Source organism: Nannospalax galili, unplaced genomic scaffold, assembly GCF_000622305.1.
Source record: "Nannospalax galili isolate Female #2095 unplaced genomic scaffold, S.galili_v1.0 scaffold315, whole genome shotgun sequence".
NCBI lineage: Eukaryota > Metazoa > Chordata > Mammalia > Rodentia > Spalacidae > Nannospalax > Nannospalax galili.
The window spans coordinates 674,207-686,218 of record NW_008336851.1 but is presented as its reverse complement, the minus strand read 5'-3'; the positions used below and the strand labels follow the sequence as shown (position 1 = coordinate 686,218).

The following is a 12,012-nucleotide window of genomic DNA, read 5'->3' as shown; positions in this document are numbered from 1 at the left end:
CTGGTCTAGTGACTGAGCTTTAAGATCGATTTTAACTTCTTTGGGGGGGGCAGGGTCTCTCTAGACCTACCCCACCTGGAAGTCAGTATGTAGACCAGGCTGGCTCCATCTCACAGAGATCCGACCGCCTTTGCCTCCTGAGGGCTGGGGTGCGGGGCATCCGATTTTAAATATTAACCTAGTTCTTCCTTTATTTCCTCATAAATCTCTGTGGTTTTGTTTGGTTACTATTTTATTCTTTGTTTTTATTTTATGTGTATGTGTATTGCCTGAATGTGTGTAAGTGTCGTGCACCCGTGTGCACCCGTGTCGTGCAATACCCCTGGAGGTCAGAAGAGGGCGTGGGATCTCCCCCCAACTGGAGTTAGGGCGGCAACCGTCGTCTGGGTGCTGGGAATCGAACCCGGGTCCTCTGGAAGCGCCATCTCTCCAGCCGCTCCTCATAAATCTTTGCGATCACCCCAGACCCTCCTTAGAAGTAGTGAGTTTCCAGCCGGGTGAGCGAAGCTGCTGGGTCCATCTCAGGAAGTTTGCTGCTCCCATTTTCCCGAGGAGAATGCAGTGTCTGCGGTGCCCGGTCGGTGGAAGGGGTCGGCAGAGGACGCAGAGGCCCGCCTCGCCCCATCCACGCCCGCCCGGTCGGCCGGCTTGGTGGCCCCTCAGCCCCGCCTCCCAACCCCGGGACTCGGTTGCCCGGCTCCAGGCAGAGCAGACCCGCAGAGGAGTTCGGAATTCTCCCGCTGGAGGGCGCCAGTGCGCCTTGCAGAGCCACGGGCCTGCGCTGGCGCTGCTCCGCCCGCGGGTTGGATTGGCAGGGCGCCCGGATCCGGGAGGAGCAGCCGAAGGGCCCCACGCCCGCACACCACCAGAGGGCGCGCAGGAGCTGGGGCCGCCCTTGCTATCAAGGGGCCGGCAGACGCCACAGCCTCACACCCTGCTCTAACGGTGCGCCTCCCTGGTCTGCGTTCTGCATGGTTCCTTTTCACTGTCTTCCTTTCTGCTGCTTATTTGTTACTGACTGTTGAGGTCTTAGCTGGACTGTGGCTGTTTTCAGTTCTATATCTAGATAGTTCTTTTTTAAAAAACTTCCAGTGCTGCTTTCAGAATTCCCATATCCTTACATAAAAATGTAAATTCCGCCTTTATCTCCATGGACGCAGCCACCATTGTTCACCAACGCTGTATCCAGTCGGTACAGATGCCAGGGGTGCGAGTCTGTGGTCCGCGGCTGCCATCCACTCTGCCTCCTGCTGCTTTCTGGACATTCTATTTGAAATGACTATTTGGAGAGTTAATTTGGAACCTGGGATCTTCCAGAAGGGATCTTCCTTCTCGCTCCCAGCACCCAAGGGCACTAGGCGAATAGGACTAGAGCTGGAGAATACTCATAGAGCTTTGGAGCCAGTCCCCACCCCCATCCACACGCAACCCAGGACAAAGGGGGCCAGATGTCTCAGTTTCCATTTTGATGCTGGCAAACATTCTTTCTTTTCATAAAATTAGTATTTATTGTTTTATATGACTACTGTATTGAAAACCCAAGCATTCAATTTACACCCGAAATTATACACAGTTATGTACTGCTTCACAAAGGCAGTGAACACATTACAGTCTACAAAATCTACTTTACAGAGATTTAGACATTCTAAATATCAAAAAGCAGCAGAAAAAACAGGTATAAATTTGGCAGCCAGTAATTGTGACGGGGAAGCTGCAGCTTGCATGACTTTAAATATGTGAATCTGAAAATACTGAGTTTAGAGTAACCTTTGCGCTTTGTGCTGATCTGAAAAAATGTAACATTGGCTGTCGAAGAAGCACGTTCAAAAACATTTAACTCACTTCAAAATGTTACACAAATCATGGCGGCGCCTATACGCCCCTAAAGCTTGTCCTTTTAGCTCAGGGACATCACTAAAGTAATATATTAATTTTTCTAGTATAGTGGTGTTTCATACCATTGACATTTGCATATGCTAGACTATAGAAAGAAAGGTGTAATATTCACAACGTTCAGAAAAGCAAGCAAAGCATGAAGGAACCTGCCTGGTTCTTCTGAGATGGTCTTGTGTCAGATTCATAAGCATTCATTCTACAAAACATTAAGCTAATGTTTGAACACAATTCCCAAAATAAAGCATGTTTTCTCATAAATAATGAAGTCTCTTTTTATCACAGGCACCATAGAAGTATTATCAAAAGAATTTTAGTTTGCACGGATCTCTTGGAATGTATTTAACCTAATATTTCAACAGGCTTAAAGATTTCCAAAGTTTCACAGGGGCCAGATTTTTCTGAATTGCTCAGAAGAGAAAGAAAATATCTTCTGAAAGAAGAGAATGCAGTCATTACCAATAGAAAGGGGACCCACTGCATTCATCTCTCATAGAGACAGAGAAATGTAACGACCCCTTAGAATAATTTATAAGACTTAAAGTTTCATTGTACATAGTCAAAAAATAAAATCTGGAAAGCACGTAAAGCTCTAGAATTCACCTGTTAAAATGTCGAAACTATGACCAAAATATGAAAACTGCTAGAGCTTCAGAAAGAGACAAAAATCTTTCTTGCATATGTAGAAACCAAATGTGATGATCTTTTTAAAAACTCTCAAAATTATGATTACCTTTTAAAGTTCCAGTTTAAAAACTTTAATTCTAAAATTTTTAAAATCTATACACAAACCACTGATTTGAGCAGACCAGGAAAAACTAAACAAAAACCAAAACAAAATAGTCAGTGATAAGCAGGACCCAGAGGGGCTGACACTCATAGGCCTCACATAGACAGCTCTTTCAGGATTTATTCTTAAGGTACTGTATTTTACAACCTGCTTCTCTTGTAAAACTAAAGGTCCACTTTATTACTTAAAAGGTTTTTTAAAATATTTTATTTATTATTTTTATTTCATGTGTTTGCGTGTGTTGCCTGCATGTACCGCCTCTAATGTTTCTAAGTAGTCTTGCTCCATTGGTCAGTCTGTGGCTTCATCATTTTCCATGGATGACTCTGAGAGAATCTCCCCAGTTTTAGCGAGTGGACCCTCCTGACTCCTCTGTCTCACAGCAGTCAGAACCACTACTCACACCGCCTGTACTTTCACTCCTTTCGGAATGGGACTCCGTCTCATCCTGAGACACATCAGACTCCTCCATTTGATTAGTTTCCTCTTCAGTTTCTCCGTTCACAGTTAAGGCATCATCAGATTCTTTTTCTTGACTTTTTTCTTTCTGAGACCATTTCTCTTGATGTCATAAAAGATTCTTCTTCTTCATCCTCTTCTGCACAGTGCTGCATGGTGCGACTTTCTAAGTCCTTATCCTGAGATGAAGATGCTTCTGTTTCTTCTGCTGTGCCTGAAGAGCGCTCAGTGGATGGTGTTTGGCTGGCTGTCTCTGTGACCGCACCTTCTTTGTCAAACCTCATACTCCTCAGCTTCACGACATCTTCATCTGGATGTCTGTTTTTAATAGGCTCAGGGAGGAAACTTCTTATTCAGATCTTGTGGTTTTTCTCTTCATCTTGCTGTAGGTTTGATTCTTTGTTATCTGACATTTGTTGTCAAGGGGGCTGACAAAGAAACCTTTGGTCGATTAAATGTCCTGGGTGTTCCAGGCCCATTTATATAACACCTGTCAGTATAGCTTGGTGGGTTTCCAAGAAACATAACACCATCATTTGATTTAAACTATTGGAAACAACCATTACATTCTTTTCGACACCTCTGAGAAATTTGTTCCTGTATGGTTTCTTCTTGGATCTGCTAGCAGTTCACATAGTCGTTGAATAGTAAAAGGGATACCATTATTTAGTGACAATTTTCAGAATTCTTTCCTTTGTTTCATCAAAGGAATATATTCAACATCAGGACTGGGAGGACCTCTTGGTTCAGGAGCTGAAGTCGGAAAGCATCCATTACCTTCTCCAGTTTGAAAATGAAACAGCCTTTAATTGGGACCATTGAATCTCGTTTCTCCAGTCTTGACTACATGACAAAGAAACTGATCCAGGACAGGACAAACTTCCTTTCTCGGCTTCTCAAAATCTTTCAGCGCCTCCTGAAGCCGTGTGCAGCCACGGCGCCCCTCCGCAGCTGTCCTGGGCCAGCGGCGCCCGCCTCCCTTCCCCCTCCCTCCCCTTCCACACGCTCCGCCACACGCCACGTCACAATGAGGGGTGCGGGGGGAGCCGAGAGAGACCACAGAGCGAGCACCTCTCAAACACCTACCCTCGCAAACATTCTTATCCTTTCAGCTCTAGCAGTCCCCCCAAAGCTTAGCTGTTCTCACGTGGTTCCGACATGGGGGAGGGGGTGACGCAGGTGAACCTTGCACAATCACCAGGGCACTCTGAAACTGGACCAAGGAGCTTAGCTTGTGAGCTGTTGTCTGCCTGAAGATGAGCATACCACAGTAAGAAACAGGTTACTCTCTGTTCTAGTCTACCACTCCTTATAAAAAAATGTTCTTATTAACCTCTATTAATTATACATAAGTCTCATTAAGACAATTTCATGCATGTACATAATGTATTTCATCATCTCCACGTTGTCACCCTCTCCTCTCCAGAATTCTCTCAGTTAGCCGCTCACCCTTCTACATGTCTTTTTTTTTTTTTTTTTTTTTTAACTAAGCTTCTAGTGTTAGGGTACGGTTTGCTGTCTCCTCTAACAAGACATCTCAGGAAGAACGGTGATTTAGTGTGGGTTCTCTGTTGCTGGAAACAGACAGGGAATCTCCAATGCTGTTTCCTGCCGGAACTTGGATCCTTTCCTTTTTTTTCATCCACAGCTGAGGTCACAAGGGGACCACAGAGGGAATCACAATACAGATAGAAACTTAGATGTAGTCACTAGAGATGCCCTGGGCCTAGTTTAGAGGCCATAGTCCTGCCTCCTTGACACGTCACCCATATAACAGGTGTCTCTGGTGGTTCCAGGCTTCTCATGTGGTAACTGGATAGAGATTTGATCCCATGGTCTTTATAGGGAGCTGAAAGTGGACTTTTGACATAAACCAATCGGAAAGAGACTTGTTCTGTGGTCACCGTAATGCAACCAAGCGCCTTCACCATTAAGGCAGCTTTGGCTCTCCTAACTTCCAGGGTCTCTCCTTGCCAGGTCTCCCGTGTCCCTTGGCGGAGAGCTCACGTTCTACTCCCTATAGTTAAGATTTTGTGTGCATATCACTTCTCCCCTTGTGGTTGTTCTCATTTGCCTGGGCTGAAGATGTGTGAACTACTGCTGTCTTGTTCCCTCTTTGGCATGTAATTATCCTTGGCTTACATGAAGCCGCCTCCTTATTTCGTTCATTCTCCTTTTTCCACCGGTGATGGACATCTTTGTGTTCTTGGCACAAACATGTAATTATCCTTGGCTTACATGAAGCCGCCTCCTTATTTCGTTCATTCTTTTTCCACCGGTGATGGACATCTTTGTGTTCTTGGCAAAATGTGCATTGTTGCACATTTGCATAAAATGGTTTATGTGCATATGTAATATACCATTTCTTCTCTTGTTTTTATTTTTATTTTATGCGCATGAGTGTTTTGCCTGCGTGTGTTTTAAGTGTACCATGCACATGCAATGCTCTTGGAGGTCAGATGAGGGCATCAGAACTGGAGTTACAGATGGTTGTTAGCTGCCATTTGGTTTGCTGGGATATCAACCTTGGTCCTCTGTAAGAGCAGCCAGTGCTCTGAACCGCTGAGCTGTCTCTCTAGCCCTCTTCTCTTCGTTTGTAACATTCAACCATGTTGTGTGAGATCTCATTCAGGATGTCAGACTTCCATGAACTGCTCCATCCCAGTGGTAGACACTTGAGTTGCCTTCAGTCCCTCCCCTACAGAAACAGGCTGCCATGAGCAGCTTTCTGTGCATTCCCCTATGAATCTGTGTGGGGATTTCCAGTGGAGAAGGATTGCTAGGCCACAAGGTACACACATGTAAGGCTCAGTTTGACCAAGCTCCTTTCCAGAAAGGTCACAGCATGACACTTCAGTGATACAGGACCAACTTCTGTGGGAGTGAGTCCTTCCAGCTTAGTGTCAGCTGGCTGTCTAATGGAGGCAGTGTAAATGCTGTATCATGGAGGCACTCACTCCTGCGTGTCTCGTTCTTTAATATCGTGTCACGTGGTTAGTAGGGTCTTGGATTTCTCACCTTTCATTCGCCTGTTCATAGCTTCCCCACTTTTCTATTGACATTACTGAAGGTTTTTTCCTTATTGATCTGTAGGAATTTTGTACATAGTCTAGAGTAACTTTGAGACTTTGCCATCTTTAGATACTGCAATATTTGAATTCCATTGTTGCTAATTAATTTTTACAATGTCCTTCATAGAACAGAAATTCATTTCATGTCATCAAACTCATTAATTGGTCATTTTTCCATGCAAATTGAACTCGAAACTGTAAGCTCATTCATAACCCTAGATGTAGCGGGGTTTTTTTCCATTTTCTTCTACTAAGTGCATTTTTTTCTTTTACAGTTTATTCTTAACCCAGAGTCCTACAATCCATTTTTATGTGTAGTGTTAACTCGGGGCTCAGTTTTATATACATCCATGATAATGTTTTTCTTACCACCATCTGCTAAGCAATTCCTCTTTTCTCACACAATTTGGGGTGCTACCTTGGGGTGCCATGTCAGTCAGGCTATGCACTCCAGAAAAGACAAATCACAGCTGTTAGGGGCAAGAGCACTACCAGTTCCACTTCCTATACAGAACCCTGCCCCATTCCACAAGTGTCTCATACTGAGGAATGTACACAAAGACCACACTGGCCTTGAACCATCTCCAAAGAAAAGTCTGGTCATTCTGTTGAGGCCCCTATGCCAGCCTATGTGGTCAGAGTTCAACCGTATCTGGTCCTGACCCCCAGGAGCTTCAAAAAGACTTCTAAGCTAAAGGATCCCAGAGAGGACACAGGGGTCTGAGGTAGCCAAGTTGGATTAATTCTAAGTTTAGGAGGCAAAGGAATAAAAAAAAAAAAAAAAGCTTGTTCACACAAGAAAGGAGGGCAGGAAAGGAAGCAAAAAAAAGAAGGAAGACAAAATGTACCCTTAAGGGTTGAGACTGAGGGTCAGGTAGAGAGGAGACCACACCACAGACAGGGGGGTCTTTAGCTGCAAAAACCAGAAATGATCTCTGACTACTTGGGCATAGCAGGAGTTTGCTAAAGGAGGTCTTTGGAAAGCTGAAGAGCCAAGGCCACCAGGGCAGTGTGCAGAGCCAGTGCCCGCTTCAGGAGAGGCCATTAAGGAAGTTTCTGCACATCCAGCTGCTTTGCAATCTGAGTACTTAGCCTGCTGAGCACGCTGTGGATAACCACATCCACAAAATTCATTCTGTATTGGTTAGTCTCCATGGAACCTGAGGCATGGCTGGAAAAAAAACATGAGCTTTGTTACTAGTCAGAGTTCAGAGACATGTGATACCCTGAGAGTCCCTGACAAAAGCCATTGTAAAAAGAAGCAAGGTGGCACAATGGATATTTGCTGTAAAGTAGGAAGGCCTCTCACACTACAAACCATATTCACTTAAACCTAGAGGAGCCAAGAAGCTTTGTGCCTTCAGAAAAACTGGGAGGCCAGTCCACAAGCTGACCTCACCCCAGTCTGCCACAGCAGCAGTTCTGTGAGGTATGAAGAAAACAGTGCATGCATAGGACCTCGGAGGAGAGTCAGCAGAACAGAGGAAAGCCACAGGGCTCAAAAGCCTTTCTGGGTGTCCCCTCTTTAGTGAGAAAGGGGCTGCTTCCCTCTTGTTGCCACAAGCATCAGTTCCTGGTGACAGCTGGTGGAGATCTAAACCAAGCAAGAACAGCTGAAACCATTGTCTGTGGCACCCAGCTTCAGAGACCCAGCTCAGGCTGCAGCAAAAGTGGCCCCTATAGATATGGTAGGCTAGTGACATGAGAGGCCAGTCCAGGATAAGAAAGTTATGGCCCCACTGCCTGTGGCTTCCCTGATGGGCGTTGAAGGCGATAATTGCAGAATCAGTAACTGGCAGCATAGACCAGATACCTCCCCATGACTAACAAGCCTGCTGCCACAGCAACATCAGAATTGACTCTCTCCCTCAGGATAGGAGCCAAGGGAACTCTGTAAGACCCTAAGGCTGTCTAAGATCAAGTGGGTACCAAGAGCTTTTAAAATGTGGCCATGCATGTTAATCAAACTAGACCTGGGCTCTAGGTTGGCAAGACCTGGCATGGTACCCAGTAATGACAAGAATTCCCACGATGTGTTCCATGTACAAGAATTAGCTCAGTATGGGAGCACAAGGGAGGAGTAAGGAGCACTGCTCTCTCCTGTTCACTTGGCATACCTTTCTGAAAGTGAGCCAACCTGCTTGCCCATTTTTGGACCACAATTATGTCCCAGGCAATATAGAACGAGCAGTGATGCCTTTTGAGACACCACTGGACTCTTCCACAAGACTGGGGGCCCTGCCCTGCTGGAATGGTCTTCTACTGAGGCACCCATTGAGGGCAGAGGCGGCAGCAACACATGGGAGAGAGCAGAGGAAGTGGTTTTCCCCTTCACATCAGACTTGCTGAGTTTTCTTGTCCTCCAGGGGCAAAGCAATGGTGGTTGTGGGCTGGGAAGACCCAGAGGAACAGTCCCACTCGACACGTTGGGGCTTCAGGTCACCAGGTTTGGCATTCTTCCTGTTGCATGTATGGTGTTTATACCAAACCAGCATAACTAACACATGCTGGAGCAGTCAGCCAAGGTCTTGACCATTGATGTAGCTGTTCAAAGACTGGACAGTGTTAGTGAGCACCCAGATGCAGAAGCTATAGGTGATGATGGACCCCATCCACTGGGGACCCAAACTCAACATCTACTCACAGCTGGCCCTCATGCCACCATGCTGGCACCATCTCTAGCCTCTGGCACCATTGATGCTGCCAGGTATCCATGTTGCTGTAGTCTAGGGCTCTAGGGACAGAGTTTAGGTTGCAAGATAAAGATGCCCAGGCTGAGCTGCCCTTCGTCCCTAACTGTACCTTGTGGGTTGTCTTTTCTTCCATGATAAGCGTTCTGAGGATGCCCACAGGAAGGTACACTGAAGTGTCCTGAGATCCAGCTTGGCTTTCTGTCCCATAGCCATGTTCTTTCACTCTAGGAGCTGTTAGGCTCCTGAGAAGCCTTTCCAGAAGGTCGATAGTAGAGTCAGAATCTCTTCTGAGGGATGCTCCAAAGGATGGCTCATACAGAGGAGTGGAGGGAACAAGGTGGGTGGGCCAGACAAGTCTTTTCAGTCTTTACTTATGTGACTGCTGCATGGGTGTGTGCAAAGAAGTATCTGTATAGGACCCATCAGTAACAACCTGCTTACATATGTGCACTTCTCTTGGCTCATTTTGAAAGCGGTAGATCAGAACCCTAAACTGACCGTACAAGTCTGTCTGACTTCTGATAATACTGGGTGGGTGGGAGAACATTGTACAGGTCTGGAGCAAGAACTAGGGAGGAGAGAGAGTTGAGCACAAGGTTGCTGAAGGTCTTCTTTGTTATTTAGTTTATAACGGAAGCATTTTGTTGAAGCATAATATCAATACAAAGAAGTACTCAATGACTCCCCCAAATTGCCTGTGCAGCCCGCATCTAATCAAGACATAGAACTTTATTAGAATTCCAGAAGCAACCTCAGGATTCTTCAGAAAGGCAGAGAAAGGAGATTTACTCAAGTTACTCTTCAGTTTTATTCAGTTTGTATGACTTGTCTCTTTAACTGGCACACTAAATGGCCAAGCCCTGCCAGGGCCCATGTTTGGATGGATGACATTTAAGATCCAAACTATAACAGATCAGATCAGATATCTATTACCTCAAACATGTGTTATTGTATGTGTGTGTTGGGAACACTAGAAAACCTTTCTGCCAACTATTTTGAAATCTAAAATTATTGTCAACCATAATTATGCACCTAATGGCCATTCTCTTTCCATCCTCCCACCCTGCCTGCCCATAGTCATTCCCAGGCTCTGGTAACCAGTGTTCTAGCTGGGGCGTGTTGGTGTATGCTCTCATGCTTGGCATAGTTAGTTTTAATTGTTAGCTCTACACAACCTTGAGTCACCAGGAAAGAGGAAGACTCAATCAAGAAGTTTCCTTGATCAAATTATCCTGTGGGTATGTCTGTGAGGCATTGTCTTCATCCATGTAGGAGGGCTCAGCCCACAGTGGGTGGCACTGGTCCTTGGTCAGATGGTCCCAGGCTAAGCATGAGTTCCTGCCCTGATCCCTTAACCATGAACTGTTGTGGCAGGAACCCCCAAAACAAAAAAAAAAGGACTGCAGGGCGGTGCCTGAGTGCATGCACATACTTCTGCCTGTCATGAACTTGTAGCATGGAGCAGTCACAAAACGTGTGTTACTATGTATGGGAGACAAAGAAACCGAACTGTAAAGGGGAACTAACTAATAAAAGGTTGAGTCTTTCTTTGTTCAGGCTCTGGCTTTTGGGTACAAACCCATGGAGCTAGGTGCTAGTGTGAACGAGCTGCTTCCTAGAGAAAAGAAAGCTCCAGAGTCTCATCTCTCTGCATGCGCATAGCACTATGACTTGGAAGTGTAAGATGATGTAAACCCTCTCCTCCCCTTCGTTGCTTTTGTTCATGGTGTTTGTCACAGCAACACAAAGGAAACTAGAACAGTGGTGTGTGTGCGTGCGTGCGTGCGTGTGTGTGTGTGTGTGTGTGTGTGTGTGTGTGTAGCCCACAGGTCAACTTTGGGTTTCTTTCTCTAACGTGCTCCACCTTACTTGTTGAGATATGGTCTCTCACTGAACCTAGAGCTTTCTCTTTTGGTTAGGCTGGCTGTCCAGTAAGTCCTGGGGATCTGTTCGTGCCCACTTCCCCAGTGCTGGGGGTAAAGGTATGTGCTGCCAAGCCTGGCTTCTGCATGGGTGTGGGGGATCCAAACTCAGGTCTTCATGCTTGTGTAGTAAGAACTTTACCTACTGAGCCAACTTCTTCCTTCTATGAGGTCAACATTTTTGGTTTCCATATTTGTCTCTTTCTTTGGTTGGCTTATTTCACTTAATATATTCTCCTCCAAACTCATTCGTGTTGCTGTAAAAGACAAGATTTCATTTTTTCCCTATACTGAAGAATATTCTAGTGAACATAAATGACACATTTTCTTTATCCATTCCTCCACTGGTGGACATTTTAGTTGCTCCAGTTCTTGCTTATTATGAGTAACACTGCAATAAGCATGGGGGTGCAGATGGCTCTTAGACATACTAATTTCATTTCCTTTGCGTCTACGCCCGTTTGTAGGATCCTGGATCATATGGTAATTCTAGTCTAGTCTCTTGTGGAACCTCCATGCTGATTTTTCATTATGACTTTCTCATTTACACTTTCCTCCTCTTATTTTTTGTTTTTTAATTTTTTATTAAATTTTGTTGTATTTCATACAGAATATCTCAAACAATCTGAATCATCTTTATAGCCCCATCCCCACCAGCACCCTCCCATAGCACCCCCACTGGAACCCATATACTCTGTCATGGGTGTTAAGGCCCACTGTGTCAAATCAGTGTCCCCAGACATTCCCCTGTGCAAGTCCATCCCCTTGAGGTCTAGTCAGATCCCTCTCATCTATCTCCAAATGCCTATCATTTTCTTTCCTTTTAACAAAGCATAGAGTTGGGGTTTATTTACAGAAGAGTGGGTGCACCCCCTCCTCCCCCCATTTATGGCTACACTGGAAAGTTCACAGTCAAATATAGATCCTGTGACTTCCCAACAGCCACACAAAAGGGTGAGAGGTGCCTCCTGGCGTTCTTGGCTTCTATATCCTTAGCCTCTCCCCCACGTGCAGCTAAGGTCCACTGATTGTTCACCTTCCTCCTCTTATATTTGAGTGCTTTCCTTTCTCCATATCCTCACCAGTAATTATTTTCTGTCTTTTTATTGTAGGTATTCTAACAGGAGAGATGATATCTCACTGTGACTTTGATTCACATTTCTCATGATTAGTGATGTTACTTT

The 12,012-nt window shown here is 45.3% G+C and overlaps 1 pseudogene; it reads right to left on the bottom strand.

Annotated features, from left to right (window-relative positions):
• Window positions 1–472: 472 nt before the first annotated feature.
• Window positions 473–3,777, bottom strand: LOC103732681 (annotated as a pseudogene).
• Window positions 3,778–12,012: the final 8,235 nt, after the last annotated feature.